We start from the raw sequence: 15,299 nt of genomic DNA on the forward strand, positions 1-15,299 counted from the left end.
AAAGGCATTCCTTTTACAGAGATTAATTTCATAATGTTTGCTAATAGCACACTTGGATTTCAAGTATCATTAAGCTCCTACTGCTGCAGGACACTTACCCAAAATGTAAATAATATCCTCTATAGGTTATTGTAAAAAGGCCATTCATGAAGCTATCTGAATCAACAAGAATTCAATTGCAGTGTTGACACAAAAAGCGTGTAATTTTTCATCTTTGTTGTTAATATTAGGCAACAAACCCCATCCTATTACTGCACAGAAGCCTTGCTAGGGTGGTATTATTTTAACATTTACTTTCAGAAAGCATGTTATCAACATGTTAAGCTGGGGCCTGAAAGTATTTACAAAAAACATAAGGAGAGCCATAGAAGCCTAAAAAAAGACAAATTGATGGCTGTCTTACAGGGGCTATGCATACAGTAGGGTAGCAGCAAGCTGCCTATATAATCCAAAAGCTGTTTGTTTCCAAAACCCAGTGGATGCCATTTCTGAAGAGTTTTTCTGCAAATCAAGTAAGGCCCAAAGGGGAGCTTTGAGTTGTAAAACTATTGCCCATGTCCTGAACACTGTGCTCCATGTTTAACTTCCTATCTAATATGGCAAGCAACTAATCCAGAAACATAAAAGCTAATGCATAAACCATTCAAATGAATGAATGTATATATGTCCTGTTTGTTTAAAAATACTAAACCAATAATGGGGCTGAACTTTTAACACCTGTACAGTGTGCAATCTTTTATTTTATCTGTTAAATGCAAGAGCTGCTATTAAAATGTACATGTACTAGAAGAAAGCTAAACATTCTGTTAACAGAGTGACATATTTTGCATTGTCAGTACTCCCCCACAAAGCTAGTTGTCACAGTGATAAAGTGAGGGGTGATGGAGACAATGCTTGTAGTAACTGTAACAGCTGGTAAACTCAGAAAACCCTACAAACAATGCATGGAATCCAGTTGTTCAGAGCAAGAGGGAAAAAAAAGAAACTCAAACTTTACCTTTGCAGCTTTTAATTAAATGTATAAGGGCAGCTACTGATTAGAAAAATGACAAAATATGGTGCTCTCCTGCTCAAAGCATTTGATGCACTTTAATCTATTGGACAGATTTACAAAATATCAACCTGAGGACCAGAACACAAAAAAATAAAGCTTGGTGTTGTACTAGGCTTCAAAATATGGTGATAACCTACTCAAAGTATTTGATGCACATTAAGCTATGGGACAGGTTTACAAAATATTGACCTGAGGACCAGAAAACAAAACATAAAGCCTGGTGTTGTACTATTCTTCATGTCATTTATACTGTACAGGAGATTGTCCTCTCATGCAGGTCATGGTCCCTGCCTGTTAGCAACCAAATAATTGTGCCTGGAAACTGACTGCTACTGAGTTCTTTTCAGCCTACCCCACACTTACCCTCCACTGGACCCTGCATAGCAGTCAAAATGGTGTCTGGATGAACAGACACTGGGCAGGAGTAGCAGGATTTAATCAGTGGACATGAGTGGGGTGACATAGGCGTTTCAACATTGTGAAGGATCTCCTGTAAGAAGGTTCTATTATATTGTTTTAGAGCATTGGTCCCCAACCAGTGGTGTAACAGTTGGCACCCTAAAGTCAGAACAGATGCCAAGCACCCTGGTCTTGGCTTGTGCTTCCGCCTGCAGCAGCCACCTTTGGCCTCGGGAAGAGCCCTCAGCTACTCAGATGCTGCCAGGTCTTATAACAAGAGGTGCAAGGCGAAAGGTTCTTAACCAGGCAAAAGGGGCACAATGATATGCAAAGTCTTTGGGCAGAAGGTCGTAGTACAAGGCGTTAGGCAATAGAGTAGTCAGATCAGGCCGGGTCGGGGCAGGCAGAGAATAAACGTAGTCAGGCAGGCAAAGGTCAAACCAGGAAGTCAAACAGAGGGGTTAAGCAGAATCAAAGTCGGTAATCAGGCAAGGGTCAGGATTCAGAAGTCAGGATCGTCAAATAGCCAGGCAGGGGTCACAACAGGAATCAAACAGGTTCAAACAGAATAGCACAAAGCTCAAAAAGCACCAGGAACAAACTCCTATAACAGGCAGTGTGAAAATGAAAAATGTCCCTTTAAGTACATTTGAATTTTCGCGCCAATGCGCGTTGACGTCATCATGCCAGCGTGCCTGCGCCTTTAAACCCTGCCATGCCCCCACTAGACCACCAGGGTATGTTTTTACTACAAGTGGCTTGTGAGCAACATGGTGCTCACCAACCCCTTGGATGTTGCTTCTAGTGGCCTCAAAGCAGGTGCTTATTTTTGAATTACTGGCTTGGAGGCAAGTTTTAGCTGAATAAAAACTATGTGTACTGTGAAAGAGAGCTCCCGTAAGCTGCATAGGGCTACCGAATAGCCAATAATAGCCCTTATTTAGCATCCCAAAGCAACATTTTTAATGCTTGTATTGCTTCCCATATCTTTTTACATTTAAATGTGGTTTTAGAGCATGGGCCTTGCATTTGCAGCTCTTGTTGATCTACAACAGCTGATGGCCCAAAAAGCTGTAATATGGCATGATGGTTAGTGGATACAGAAACAGCCATTGATTTTGTAATCTTTTATTAGCAGTACCAAAGATGCACTCCAAAACTGCTAGTTATGACTAATGGCTCAGGATGGCTAGTTTGTTAAAAAAATGACTATAGGCTCAGAGGCGTGATCACCTAAATAAACAGCTTGTTGGATCTAAACAATAACAAAGAAATTGTTGGCAGGCCCCTATTCACCCTCTCTTTTACTTGATATGCTGTAACCAAGACTATTATTGCTAGACCTTTAGAAATATTCCAAATGAAATCTGGAGGTAAAAAAAAAACACATTACAGAATATATATCTGATTCTGATGAGAATGCTTTGAATGAAAAGGTGCAGAATGCATAGTTATTTCAGATAATAAAGTACACAGAATGCTTTCTCCTTGTGAATGTGCTAGCTGAATATAAGCATGCTACAGAGCTGTGTACAGTAAGGCTGGAAATAGCAGGGCTTATTTTAATGGGATTTTTGGCTCTGGGCCCCAGCTGTTCTGCACAGACCTACTTTCCTCGCTCTGTGTGTCTGCTGTATATATACGTATGTGTTCTGTCTCCAGTAATACATCTAATGTATTTCTTAACATGGGGTAAAACTGGACAGAATATTTGCTTGGAGATAGCACCAGCCCTTGAACTGCACACACACAAGAGGATGTTCCTTGAAATACAAACCTCTATTTGCATTTGTAAATTATTAATGGCACGGTGATATAACACTTAGGTTGCTGAACCCATTATTGGCCTACTAGAGAGAGGTCTGTCCTTAGAAACTAAATCCCAAATAAATTGCTATTACACTTTGTGTAATTTGTTTCAAGTTCTTTTTCTGTTTTTGTTTTGGCTAATGTGTATTCCTCAGTGGCAGTTGTGCAGTCATCACAAATACAAGGACACGTCGATGCAAAGAATGCAGTCACTCTTATGAATTTATGCCTGTCCATTCCAACTAGTTGCGTGCAAAGAAATTATGTTTCGCAAATATCAGTAGAAAAGCACAAGTGTAAAAAGCATGGATAAAAGAGCAAAGTAAACTCGAGGAGGGGAACAGTGAAGCTATAAAGAAAATGGTGATGGGTTGGTGGTTTAAGGTGGTTGGGCTAATGTCATACTGGATATTTTAACCACCACTGTCATCAGGCAGAAAACAGCAACAGTGAAAATGTCCCTTTCCGCCTATCACTGCTTCCCATATTAATCTATAGGAACAGCTGTGTCTGATAACACATGTAGCAGACAGACCAGTTCTGAGTGGAGCTCCACCTGTCAAGCACAAAAGCCAAATATAACAGAGGTATCCGAGGAGCCGGTGCAACTGAGCTTTCCATGACAGTTTAAGATCAACCATGACTGCCTTTAAGGCACACATAAAATAACTTTCTCGTCCTTCTCCTGGTTTTATGTTCAGAACATACTTAATGTTAGAAAGTCTCCTTCAAGAAATGCCTTATCTTTATTCTATTAATATTTAAACACATTTTTCGGTAGTGAAAGAAAATGTGATAAGCAGCTTTCTGTTTAAATATTTTCAATGTTTCTTTAAAGTTATTTGTAAATGCAAACTGTTATTAAAATCAATAAATGTCCATCTGTTTACATTCTCTGCACTCCTGGACCTGACTCCTACAACAATGCAACCTGTTTCTACAAACTGCAGCTACGAATCTCATGTGCAGAATCCATCTTAAAGCTACTGTCTGCCAATATACACAAACCTTTTTTTACCAAGGCCTCAAAATTTATCATTTTCAGCTCCTGGGTGTCATCCCTTTGAAATATCACTACTAAAATTACAGTTAGGGATAAATGTGTTATGCATAATAAATGTGCACTGCAGCTTTGGCATATACAAGAGATGAGTTGCATACTTTCAGGTAAAGAGTCACCAATTCTCTAACACAATAGTTACAAGGAACATACAGACTAAGCAAATGCTGGAAGAATGCATATGCTTTCCATCCAAAATTTTCAAATATCTGGTTTCTTTTGGCAGCCCCTTCGAATATGGATGTACGGTATATATCCAGTCAACAAGTGTCTTTCATTAATTGTATACAGTCTGTAATAATAATGGTATATGAACTGTTACAGTGCCTCTGCAAAAAATATATATGTGGCATTTACACAATTAGCAAACTTTACTGCAATGAATACGGAATCCACTTCTCAACAGATTTGCATGTGATCCTCATCCGGGAACAGTGTCATAAATGGATTCTTCTTTTAAAATAACCGCAAGATAACACTCGCCAAGAGTAGTTTTTTTAAGTCGGGTAAGAACATTGAAAAGGAAACTTGAACAGTAAATACAGGAATAAAGGTGTACACACATTTTAAATGTCACAAGAAGTGAAACTAGTTTGTATATGGCCTTTATCGTGATACAAGTCTTAATATGTATCCTCTGAACAGAGATCCAGAAGAACATAACTGTAGTGTATTTAGGAAGTCAAGCTGAGTGAGTTATTCCATTTCTCCAAAATTCCTGTATAATTTTGTAAATAATTATACATAGGCTGTTAACTGATTTGTACCATTGTTCGTAAATAGGAGGTTCAGGGCACTTCCAAAAGAGTGACCCATTTCCTAGCTAAGAATAGGATTCTAAAGAGTTTACCCAGGTTAGATAGGTCTAAGGGGGTGATAATACAAGGTTTAAGATCTGTAGGAATAGAAAGACCGAAGCTGTTATAGATAGAGTAAATAAACCCACATGATCACAGGGAATATAGTAATGTGCCATGGTCAGTTACAATAGGGAGTAACAGAATCAATCTTAGTTTAGTATAGTAGGACCTATGCATAGTCTATAGTTGAGTTATTCTGTAATTATAATTCATGAATACCAAGGAAGGGACACCTAGTGCCTAGCTCGAATTGGCATCTATGAGATGACCCAAATCTGCTTTCTGTTTAGGAAAAGATCAAGATTGTACCCTGTGCTTCAAAAGAAGTTGTATAAAGTGGACATCAGTTCTTTATATTTCATGCTCTTCAATTAGCATGTAGGGCCCTTAAATTGCACTCCCGTTGGGCATTGGATGCCCCAGTCTGACTCTGAATTTAAACAGAGTGGAGCTAATGCTACTGTATGCTGGGAAGCCCACTGATGGACTTAAGGGCATTCAATGGAAGTGATAAGTTGCCTTCCAATAGGTTTTCTATTTTACTGAGGCCCAATTTAACCCAGGCTGGGTTTAATGTCATAAACCTCAAGGGTGGGAAGATCAAGCTATCTGAAATTGGTATAAGGACACACAGGGCTTGAAAATTTATCAGTTTGTGTTTAACAACTAATAATTTCATCTGTAGATTAAGAAGATTAAGTAGATTAAGAAGAGTTATGTTACCCCAGAAGTTGTAGTTTGAGCGAAAAGAACTTAAAAAGGAATGGCATAGGTGCCAAGAAAAGCTTTAGTTTATAATTTGAATATTAGGCTTAGTGGTCTAATATAATAAGCAAAGAGCTCCACAGCATTTTTTATATTACTATGCTGCAGGCAAATAAAACGGGGGGTGTTGTGCTGACAATATTATGTTCAACAACAAATTTTGCATTACAGTGCAGAATGTGAGGGAACCACCATTAATCAAGGCTTGAATCTGGAACATATCGCCAGCATTTCTTGTTGTAAAAAGAGAACCAGCACATTTATTATCCCTCCACCTTGTACAGAGCTAATGTTTCTATTTCAAATCCTCTATCTATATTTACGCAAATGCCATCTGCTTGTGGTGCATGTTATTTAAAGCTAAGCAACGAGGTAATTAAGGTTGTAATGAAAGGTAAAGTTGTGTGCAGGGCTGTAATCATAACATAAGTCAGGCAGACATTTATATCTCATTGTGTGCGATTGTGTATTATCTGAAAAATAAAGTACAATAGAGTTTTTTTCAATCTTATAATACATTCTTAACCTATGTGATGGGACCCAAAGTCAGGTCCCAGTGCTGTTTTCGGTAAGTTTCAATATTCACATATAATTAAGTGAAAAGAGAAAATAGTTATTCAAATAAGATGTATAATTAAATACATGGGTTTTCTCCAGGCGATCTGGTTTCCTACACCATACAGGATTAACTGGTTTATGATAAAATTGACCGTTGTGTTTTAATGTGATTACATTTCAAAGCCCCACTAGAGTAAAGGCTAATGTGATGTAATAATCACAATTTAAAGCAATTATTGGGCCACAACTTTTTTTAACACTTATTTGGTAAATATTTCTTGACTTCTAGATCTCCTGTCAGATCTCCGAGATTTTGCAGAAAACTCTATGGGGCCAAAAGAGAAACTCTATGGGGCCGACTTATGAAATTTCATAGAATTAGTTTAATTAGTTTCTCTGAATTGTACTTATTAGAGCAAACAAACACAATTTTTCTGCAAGTTAAAGCTGTCAAGGTCATGTAGAAGTCAATGGAAGTTCCATTTTTTTTCTTGCAAAAATCAGCCTTTTGTTTGTAGTCTTAGGGGGTTGTGGAGATCAAAACGTTCAAAGTTGTACAAATTTTTCATTTGCTCATAAAAAATTTGGGATTTTTTTTGGCGACTCTTTTCGTTCATACTTTTTGTATTTATATCTTTCATTATTTGTGGTTTTAGAGAAATACAGTTTAACTGTGGTTTTAAAAGCCTCTAAAACCACTAAAATTTTACCTTTTTGGTAGAGGTGTAAAGTGCAGGCCCGGACTGGCAATCTGTGGGTTCTGGCAAATGCCAGAGGGGCTGCTATAAGGTGCCATATAAAGTCAGTATTTAGTGGGCTGGTGGGGACTGGGCGGGCCTCTGTGTTGGCTGATTGGGCCTCTGTGTACCTGAAATGCCAGGGCCTATTTTAATTCTCAGTCCGGACCTGGTAAAGTGCTCTGGTCAGGTTATGTTGTGAGAATGACCCAAAAACACCTGGTGGGTGATGTCTCTGAATCTGACCTATTGGTTTGTTTCCATTGGTAATATAATGTGAAAATATATTTTTCTGACTTCTGACAAATCTTATCAAATCTTATCAATCTGCCCCTTGAAATCTGATATAATATTTCCCACAATGGGCCAGATATAATTCACTGAGAAAACTTTTTTCTCATAGATTTTTCTATGATGTTTTCTATATTTTACCCCATATACTTTTTTTCATGCTTGTGTTGCTCCACATCGCCATTTACATTTGAATGTGGCTCACAGGTAGAAAACAGTTGGAGACCCCTGTGGTACAGCAACCATTCATATGGAGAGAAAGAGAAAGGAATTGTGGGAATATCATAGCGACAACATCCTTTCCTTGTGGGTTAGGACCCTCTTTTCTACCCCCTTTCTAACATCAATTTTCATTTGTCTATGCTCTGAAACCCCCTTAACTTAACTACAAATCCCAACACGCATAGCCAGCCAGCATCTGGAAGCAGGGGTGTGCTTGTTTATGCCAGTAAGGGAAATTGTAAACGGATACTGTCATGGGAAAAAAAAATGTTCAAAGCACATCAGTTAATAGTGTTGCTCCAGCAGAATTTTGCACTGAAATGGGTTTCTCAAAAGAGCAAACAGATTTTTTTATATTTAATTTTTAAATCTGACATGGGGCTAGACATTGTCAGTTTCCCAACTGCCCCCAGTTGTGTGACTTGTGTTCTGATAAACTTCAGTCACTATTTAATGCTGTACTGCAATTTGGAGTGATATCATCCCCCTTCCTTCCCCCCCCCAGCAACAAAAGAACAATGGGAAGGTAGCCAGATAACAGTTCCCTAACACAAGATAACAGCTGCCTGGTAGACCTAAGAACAGCACTCAATAGTAAAATCCAGGTCCCACTGCAACACATTCAGTTACACCAGGGGTCCTCAAACTTTTTAAGCAGAGGGCCAGTTCACGGTTCCTCAGACTGTTGGGGGGCCGGACTATAGTTTAAAAAAATGAACAATCAGCGCCCCCCCCGTTCTGTAGGATCATTTACCACCTAATCACTTACAGTTTTTTTTAATAAAGAAACCTTACAACACATTAATGAATTAAACTTTTCTTTTATATAAATATGTAATGTTAACAAACAAAAATAAAGTACACTAAAAAAATATCATAAAAACCAAAACAGTAGGATAATTTTATCCTGTTAAACAAAGTGCAAATACTAGAATATCCACAACATTTTACTTTTAACACAACTACTAAGAGAAAAGTGCAATCCATCAATTATCCATGCAAGCAGCAGCCAAGATATTCTGCCTGTGCCAACAGCACACAAAATCTGTACCTGTGCCAGCCAGCAGCACCTAAAATATTGCCCCCAATATGTACCTGTGCCAGCCAGCAGCACCCAAAATATTGCCCCCAATCTGTACATGTGCCAGCCAGCAGCACCCAAAATATTGCCCCCAATCTGTACCTGTGCCAGCCAGCAGCACCCAAAATATTGCCCCCAATCTGTACATGTGCCAGCCAGCAGCACCCAAAATATTGCCCCCAATCTGTACATGTGCCAGCCAGCAGCACCCAAAATATTGCCTCAAATCTGTACCTGTGCCAGCCAGCAGCACCCAAAATATTGCCCCCAATCTGTACATGTGCCAGCCAGCAGCACCCAAAATATTGCCCCCAATATGTACCTGTGCCAGCCAGCAGCACCCAAAATATTTCCCCCCCCCAAATCTGCACCTGTTGTGCCAAAAAAATTCATTGCCCCCAGCCCCCCCAAACCTGTACCTGTTGTGCCAAAAAAATTCATTGCCCCCAGCCCCCCCCAAATCTGTACCTGTTGTGACAAAAATAAATGCATTTCCACCCCCCAGCCCCCCCCCCAAGTCTGTACCTGTTGTTGTGTGTCCAATATCAGCAGCAGTTCAGTCGCCACTCACCAGGCACAGGCAGCCACCCACAGTTTTTCAGGAGCCAGGAGGAGGAGACTTGTTGTCAGACGAGTCAGAGGTGCCTCATGCAAGAACGCCGGCCGCACCCATATGATGCGCCAGGGCCCAGGCCACACTACACAGGCGCACAGGTCCCTGCTGACGTCACCGCGCACGCCAGCGCGGCGGCGCGCCTCTCTTTATGTCGCTGGGCCGGTTTGCTGCTGCCCTGCTGCCTCTAGTCTAGACGGATCCAGCCAGCAGGACAAGTAGAGACTGCCTGGCTGGGTCTCGGAAGTCGGAAGCAGAGCGGAACTCTGCAGGGGGCCTGGGGCAGCCGCACAAAGTTTAAAATTTAAAGAAAAAGAAAAATAAAAATTTCCTTTTGTATATTGCGCCCCCGTATGACTGCACCCTAGGCGGGCTTTCTATATTTTTTTTTTTAAAAAAATATGGGGCAATTGCCAGCGTGGGCGGGGGCCGGGTAAATGACATTGGAGGGCCGTATCCGGCCCGCGGGCCGTAGTTTGAGGACCCCTGAGTTACACTGAGAAGGCGAAACAACAGCTTGCCAGAAAGCAGTTCCATCCTAAAGCGTTGGCTCTTTCTGAAAGCACATGACCAGGCAAAATGACCTGAGATGGCTGCCTACAAACCAATATTACAACAACAAAAAAATATACTTGCTGGTTCAGGAATGACATTTTATATTGTAGAGTGATTTATTTGTAGTGTAAATAGTGTAATATAGAAATAAAAACCACATCATGAAAATCATGACAGAAAGCTGATTAGGTCTTGCTAGCTAGGTGAGCAACCCTTTGATAATGGCACCCACATGATGGATTCCATATCCAGTACTAAGCTCCCTTAACACATTCTCTGCTGCACAAAACCCCCAATGCCAGGTCTGTGCTCCTGTACAACCTTTGCCCCTTCCTGAACTGTAAGAGATGAACCACATTCACATTTTTTAGGCACTTTCCCAATATAAAGCTCTACAGGATTTAGTAGTGTAGTGTCTCCAAAATAGATCCCCATTTTCAAGGAACAACATTTCTGCTACTTATAGCCCTCCTTGCACAACCTCCTTGCTGAAAGCTATTCAGTCCAACATAGAAATGATGTTGATAAACAGGTTTTCTTAAAAAATAAATAAATAAATAAATATTGCATTAACAAGTGCAAAAAATAATAGCTCATTGCAGTATTTCTGCAACTTGACCCCATCATGTATACCTACCCTGCCCACTCCTCCCCCATGATCTCTGTGCTGACCAAATGGGGGCCAAAAATAGGCTCTGAGCAGGTGGCATTGGCAGTCTCTTCCAATGAACAGAAGCTACAGGGAGGGATGTTCCTTGAATGGTGACTGGTTTCATCAAATATTTATTTTGGTTTCTGTTTATCTGCAGTGCACTTAGCTGCACAATTCTGCAAACAAGTTGGTTTGCTTTAACTGTTTGCAGACTTGGCCACAACTTGAATAAGGAAATATTCTAAATGTGATGTTCCCCTTCTATAACCTTCAGAATCACACACAGTATATTATACAGTATAACATGGTAATGGTAGAAATGCAGAAATGATACCAAGCTGACCCTTTCTGCATCCCATAGCAGTATGGAGCATATATAATATATGCAGAGAACTCTGAAATTACAGATTTAATTATAATGGGCACTTTTCCTAGTTGGATATATGAATTCACTTTCAAACACAGTAAAGATTTCAACCAGACGAGGAAAGTGTATTTCATGGTTTATTCCATTAAAACTTTATAGAAGTCTAAAGGAATATCAGGAATTCAGCTGGTTCTTCCCATGTAAATGAATCTCGCTAATTATTATGGCTCTGTTAAATTAATGTTACGTCTTTTAATTAAGGCTGGCCCATCCCTGCAAGCATACTAATATTTGATTTGGCTACAGGTTACTTCCAGCTCCATCACCAAAACTGGTTACTCTAGGATAGTGATCCCCAACCAGTAGCTCGTGAGCAACATGTTGCTCTTCGACCCCTTGGATGTTTTTCCCAGTGGCCTCAAAGCAGATGCTTATTTTTGAAATCCCGGCTTGGAGGCAAGTTTTGGTTGTATAAAATCAAATGTACTGCCAAACAGAGTTTCCTGTAGGTTGCCAGACCACATATGCACTACCAGTAGTCAATAGCAGCCCTTATTAGGCACCCCCAGGAACTTCTTTCATACTTGTGTTGCTCTCCAACTGTTTTTACATTTGAATGTAGCTTACAGGTAAAAAAGGTTGGGGAACCCTGCTCTAAGATATAGAGAAAACTGTCAGTTCAATGTGATGGATGCATGCTATATACTGTAGCCAGTGAGTCCAAGAAGCCAGTTTGATTCAAAGCATTATAAAGGTGATGTGAAGGGGATGAGAGTTGCAGCTGAAAAACATCTGTTGGACCTCTAGTTTCGCTCCCTGCTCCACAGCCTATAGAACTCCAAGGTGTTGTTATATTGCAACTCCTAGCACTTTGAGAAGCTGGAGATCTGTAACAGTTGCAAAACCACAGTTTAAGCAGCCCAGAAATACATGTTATAGAAGCAGCACACCCAGTTATGCGCTCCGGTAAGTGTTTTGCTAATTTATAATCTAGTTACATTTAAAATGCTCTGATGACAAAGGAGAGGCAGGGAGGAGTAGAAACTCATTGTGTTGTTCTGTCTGGTTTATGAATAGGTTGCTAAGCAATAGTACAAAATACAGACTTAAGAATAGGAAGAAATAACGTGTCCTTTAATCGGTTTTACACAAATGCATGAGGAACATGATTGTGGTGGTCACACACAGGTGCTGGTGACATTGGCTAGCTGTGTTGTGTGCTAGGCTCACACAATCCAAACAATAAGGTGTTCTATTTAGTAAACTGTAGTTCATGAGATGTATCTAAAACTATTTGTTATGATAGCGTGTCATGTGACAAAACAAAATGTTATTATCCCTGCCAATGACAGGGAGAAAATGCTGTGCAGCCATGTTTGTCTTTGTTATCTATTAGTATTATGATTCATAGGGTGTTATGTCAGTCACTGCAATTTGAAAGAAAACATTGATGGCCACAACATATTAATGACTTAAGTATGAAGCTATGTTGTTGTCCACATTATTATTAACTATTTTATTATTAACATGGGTTTTAAGAGCACCAACATATATTTCGCTAGAGGGGTCTTTCCTGCATGGAAAGACCCCTGGATAAAGAACACGTACAAAAAAGCCATTACAGGTAATGTGATCAAGAGCCTTAGAATCAGCTCTTGGTAATCAATTATATTGTCACTGCATTGCAATGCATTAATCCATACATATGGACACTGTGAAATATGTTGTTGACTCTCTAAAAATACATGTTAGTGGAGCTTTAGCCTCCTTCACATGCTGTCAGTAGCATAGCCAGGGAGGAGAAATCGAGGCCCTGTCGCCTTTACTGAACAGGAGGGGAAGCGGAGTTTCAGTAATTTATTTCTTAATAAAGGCTTTGGGATTTTAAACTTTCATTTGTCTTGGTGGTTTTTTTTTCGTTGTATATCTAGTCAGACATGCACTGTGGCTACTTATTATGATGGAATGTGTCCATAGTCCTAAACTTACCAAGCCACATATAGTCCAACCACCAAGCCACCTGTTTTAGTTGTATACTAACAAATTTAAAAAAAAAACATTTTTGATGTTACTGGTCCTTTAATATACACAGAAGCTGCAGCACTCTATTAGAACTTTATCAAACCTGTAGGCTTTCTAAAGGGCTAATTGGTGTCAAACACATTTCTTAATACATGAGTACCCAAGCCTTTGTGTATGCTGAACCTCTGTGACCCTTGGCAAGGGTTTATCTGTATATGCACCCACCAAAACAGAAATAGCTGCACTCCATCTTACATGGATATTTGGTAGATGTTCTTCATGCCACTCACTCTCCTTTGACTGACAGTGCCACTCATTAATTCTTTGAAAGAACATACATTAGATAACCATTACTGGCAAGTTAATAAAGGTACTGTACATACATCAAGTAAAATAAGAACATAATTTCTTACTACCATACACCCCCTTAGAGTACCTTAAATGCATACTTTTTTCATTTTTCAAGCATTTTTCATTCTCAAGTCTAAAGATGGCCATACATGCGTATAGCCATCTTTGTATTGTTCCATTTGTTAAGGCCAATAACCTAAAGAGCTGAGGCTACTCTACACATCCTTTGGGCTGAAAATTTTTTTTCTCACAAGACCGATAATCCTCAATCCACTAGATGATCGGCAGTATAGTTGAAATTGATTGAACTGCCCAACCAAATCTGAACACGTACATACATTTTATGGATTTTCAATCACTTTTTTATCAAATTATTACATACCTAATAAACAGCCAGATTTCACCCATTTAATGTATAACAACTGAAATAACAACTAGCTTTACAGTTATTAGGAGCTTGCTGGGTTACTGGCTTCCAGATAAACAATCTTGTACCTTTGTAAAAGGAGAAAGAGATCTGTTCAGGCTTTACCAAAATAACAAGCCCCACAGGTGTATAGTATCTTACAACTGGATTAACACTACTTTAGTCCTTAGGAAAGATCTAAGGAGAAAGGTAACAATGATGGAAATAATTCCATAGTGCAGCAAGCGTCACCTCCAAAGATTTTTGAAATTTGAAGATGCTGACTCTTCCTGCAAGGCCTTCAGGTCTGGCCTTGGAGTATTGTCAAGGGGTGCTCTATGTCTCTTGGTATGAGGTGTGGGGATCCTGATGGAACCCCAAACTGTTGGTGCTGGAACAAAAGAAAAATGTGTATTATTTCAACTATTTTAATATTACTGATTGCAAAAATATATTTAACAATCTGATATCAGGCCATCTCTAATACATCTCCTCTCGCAGATACACACATTAACTTTGTTTTACAGAGGAAACTTTTTAATATTTCACTAAAAGATACTGTATCAAATTTGAGCAAATACAGCAGGCTGTGACTGTGACATAGTGACTGTTACTGCTGCCAGTAGATCAGCTTAGGGCAAGGACATATTACACTCATTGTTTTGCTTAAACTCCTCTTGAAAAAAATGATGATCTTTTACAGCACGGGTCCCCAACCTTTTTTACCAATAAGCAACATTCAGATTTAAAAGGAATTGGTGAGCAACACAAGGATGAAAAATGTTCCTGGGGGTGCCGAATAAGGGCTGTTATTGGCCATTTGGTAGCCCTATATGGACTGGCAGCCTACAGGAGACTCATTTTGGCAGTACACCTGTTTTTATGCAACCAAAACTTGCCTACAAGCCAGTAATTAAAAATTAAGCACCTGCTTTTTGGCTACAGGGAGCAACATCCAAGGGGTCGGAGAGTAACATGTTGCTCACGAGCCACTGGTTGGGGATCACTGTTTTACAGTATTCAGTCTATCACAGTGAGCATTCCTGCATCATCAATGGTGGCACCATGTGGGTTTCCCTTGTTGTACGTAACCCTAGCCCACTCCCTGCATTTTTTTTCTAGACTATTTCTCACAAAAGCTAGCTAAATGAGACTGAGTCACAATAGAAGGCATTGTTTCCTTTTCAATTCCAGCCATAACGTATAACAAAAAAGTGGAGGAAAATGCACAAGCCATTGTCAGCATCAATATTTATTCCTGCTAATTGTATGTTTCAGTGAGCACAGTGTGCCTTAAAAAAAACCTGCATTTTGACATCAAGTTAAATCTAAGACCTTTTCCTATGGCCCAACCAAAGCTGTGCCTAACTAGATCCTTACATCCAGTAAAATCGATGAGGGGGACAAAAGAACAGGATGCAGGATTACTGCTAATGTGCAATTTTATTGCAATCCACACATGTTTTGGGAATCATGGGCCCTTTTTCAAGTGTTTTT

The sequence above is a fragment of the Xenopus laevis genome, chromosome 3S (genome assembly GCF_017654675.1).
Source record: "Xenopus laevis strain J_2021 chromosome 3S, Xenopus_laevis_v10.1, whole genome shotgun sequence".
Classification (NCBI taxonomy): Eukaryota; Metazoa; Chordata; class Amphibia; order Anura; family Pipidae; genus Xenopus; species Xenopus laevis.